We start from the raw sequence: 3907 nt of genomic DNA on the forward strand, positions 1-3907 counted from the left end.
AATAGATATTTAAGATACTATATAACTATAAACTATATATAAAGCTATCGAAGTATATTATTAGCGTTTAATAGCTTAAGTTCTATAAGTATATAGTAGATAATAGAGAGTATTAATCTACGTCTATAAAGATATAAGCTATTCTCGAATAGTCTTAGTCTCGAAACGTATATAAAGTATATTAGTTTTTAGATTTAGCTTTCTACTATTAAAGATTTATTTAAGACTTTATAAAGATTACTATATCTCTATTCGATTTATTAATTAAGGCGAATATTAAGCTTTAAAAAAAGAAGTTTCGATCTATTTAATAGAACGTAAGATATAAATACGTCTTTTAAGTACTTAAGAAGACTCTCGCTACTAAACTAGTTTTATAATAAGTCGATAAATCGAAGTCTTTTCGCGTAGAAATAGACTATTTCGAGTAGACTTTAGATTATATTCTTTTATAAGAAGAACTCGATAGAAAGTAGTATCTAATCGTTTATAATAAGCGGAAACTTAATAGAGTCGAGTAGGCTGCGCAGTGGCGCGGGTCAGCCCGACCCTACCCGCGTTAGGGCTACCCTAAGGGTTAGGCCGGGTAGGCACTCCGGAGCCTAACGGGCGCCCCGGGCGGGTGCCTAAAATCTAAGCCCTACTCGCGGTACCTATTAGGGTCGGGCCGCCCTAACGGGCGAGTACGACCCTCGAAAAAATTACCGTATTTTACGAAAAATACGCGATTTTACTAGAAAATATTTAAAAATACCGTACGATATTGTAAATTAGTAAGCGATTACGTAAGAAAAGTCGCTATTTTTAGCGAAAATCTCGCTATTTTTAAGAATTTTAGGTTCTTAGTAAAACCCGTCGGGTACCCTACCCTACCCGAAACCCGTAAGGGTAGAGTAGCGCTTTTTTTTAAAAACCCTATTGGGTTAACTAGGCGGGCGGTAGGTGCCCTAAACCCTGCCCTACCCAACCCGTTGCGCAGCCTAGAGTCGAGCTAAACTATTCTATATATAAAAAGAAGCTTCTTATTATTAAATACGCTCTTCGAATCTAGATTATATATCTCTAGAATAGCTATAAGACGATTATCGTAACCGATTATAAAAGCCTAAAATATCTAAATACTACTCGGACGCCTTCGAAGCGTCTTACGCGATAGATTAATAAGTTTTTCGAGTTTAACTTAAATATTCGATACTATAAAGGCTTCGAAGCTATTATCTCTAATACTATTTCTAAACGATTTAATTTTCTAAAAGAGAGCTCTACTAATAAAGTATAGATCTTTAACGATATAGAAGTATCTCTAAATACCTAATAAATAGTATATTCGAATAATAATATAGACTAAAAAGATATTATTATAGCTTAATTAATAATAAAGAATAAATCCGACTTAAGCTTAGTCTAGAAAGAGTAGCTAGCGCGTATTAAGAATCTAGATTAATACTTTATAGAAGAAAATCGTCTATTTCGAAAGATTAGTAATTACTTCGCTCTCTTTATTTCTATATTATTCTATCGAGATTTTATTAAGTATTATTATAAGTATTATAAATACTATAGTACGGCCGCTATAGAAAGTATTATTAAGATATATAGATAGTAACTATCTATAATAAAGAATATTCTTATATATACTCGAACTTATAACTAATACTAGTTAGTCTAGAGATAGAAGAAGAACTAGAAAGAACTATATTTATAGATTAAACAAATCTCTTAACTCTTTAAGAAGTAGATAATCGACTTCGTTAGTTTACTATCGATTATACTCTATAGAAATTAATAGATTCTAATAACTATTAACTTCTCTATAGACTAGTTAATAGTAAAGATTATAAAGAATATTACGAACGAAGTAGTTATCGACTTTCTATTCGAAATCTACTACTAGTATAAAGTATTTTAAGAATTATTATTAAATAATAGCGCTAATCTAATCTTAAAGATTATCGAGTACTACCTTAATCGCGTTAAGATAAAGTATTATATAACGACTTTTTACTATCTCTAGATTAATAAAAAGATAGAAAAATTTAATAAAATACTAGGCGAGATTCTAATAAAGTAACTTATTAAATAATAAATTCTCTTATAGAATAAGTATCTTTTATTAATATTATTCGTAATCTATATTAAATTCTATATAATAACTAGAATAAGTCTATATAAGCTCGTCTACGGACTCGAATCTTAATTAATAGGCGATTAACGAGAATTTAATCTATTAAATCTTAATATTAACTTTATCTTAAGACTAAAATAGCTATATATTATATATTATAAAGTAAATAAGCTACTAGTCGAGAGAGAGCTCTACTCTTAAAGACTATAATTAACGTATTTAGAAATACTATATCTTTTACTTAAAGAAGGCGATTTCGTTCTTCTAAATAATATATTAAAGTAGAAATTTAAATCTAACTACTTCGAACTCTTTCGAATTCTAAAGAAGCTATAATTTAGTATATATATACTAGAAATAATAAATTAGAAAATCTTATATCTATTTATCTATAAAAGCCGTCTAATATAATATTACTCGATAGATTTAGATAAGAGAATAATCTAATCGCTTACTAGAGTATAGTAAATACGACTCTAAATAGTTAGAGATAATATAACGAAGTCTTTAAATAAAGTACTTTAGGTACTTAGTAATAAGTCTAATCTCTCGATATATTATAAGCTATTAATAATATTAAAGTAATAATAGATATTATAAGAATAACTAGAAAATAGTTTAAGTAAGATAAAGAAGAGCCGTAGAGCTAAAGTAACGCTAATAAATAGACGTTAACGAAATAGAGAATAGAAACTAATATTCTACGGCGCGATATCGATAGAGAAGACTACGATAGTTTACGAGAAATAAACTATAATTAAAGTAGCTCTCGCTTCTAATTCTCTAGAGTAGATTACTTTATCTTTAAGTAGATAATATCTCGTCGCTAGAAAGAGTAACGAAAATATTAGTACTTTAAGAGTATTAAATAGAATAGCTAGAATAGAGATTATCTTTTTATACGCCTAGATTAGGTAGAAATAGAGAAGTAATAATAGACTATTATAATCTAACTCTCTCGATATACGAAGAATAGGAAACGAAGGGACTTTTAGTTCTCTCGAAATCTCTCTAATATTCTAGAAAAGAATAAGAAACTATATTTAGAATAAATAAGGAATCTTAAGAAATAAGAATAATTCTATCGAACCGTACTAAGACGCCGTTATATAAGATATCTCTATTCTATTCTATATTAAGCTACTCGAATCTATATCGATAGATATCAAGACCTATCCTATCGATATTATAGAGTATATAGATAATATAGTAGGTTTATTCTATATAAATTATATAGAGAATAGCTATAATAAGTTAGCTAAAGCTATCTCGAGTAAGAAGAAACTATACTCCGTTAATAGATTAAATTAATCTAAAGATATAAGACTATAGAATCTTATAGACTAGGATATATCTACTTTATTCTTCTCGATATTCGCTAATACTATAGAAAGTATATCTACGATATTTTCTAGTTCTACTAGAATAACTCTTTCGATACTTAAAAGGAATCTCGTCTCTTAAGAGTACTCGAAATCTCGTAAGAAGTAGAGATAAGGTAATTTATTATCTTCGTTAGTAGTCTAAAATACTAACTATAATATAGTTAAGTCTTTAGTTCTTTATCGATAATATCTTAAAGGATACTTACTAAGACCTAATTCTAGACTAAAGATAGTATAAGACTAAATAATCTAATAATAATAGTATTCTCTATAGATAATCTATAGAAACTAGAGCGTAGACTAGATCTCGACCCTTAGCTATACGTTATCGAGACGTTCTATAAAGCGCTCTAGGTATATTAAAAAAAAAAAAACCTAAAAATAACTAATAAATTAT

Source organism: Exophiala dermatitidis (assembly GCF_000230625.1).
Source record: "Exophiala dermatitidis NIH/UT8656 unplaced genomic scaffold supercont1.4, whole genome shotgun sequence".
Taxonomy (NCBI): domain Eukaryota; kingdom Fungi; phylum Ascomycota; class Eurotiomycetes; order Chaetothyriales; family Herpotrichiellaceae; genus Exophiala; species Exophiala dermatitidis.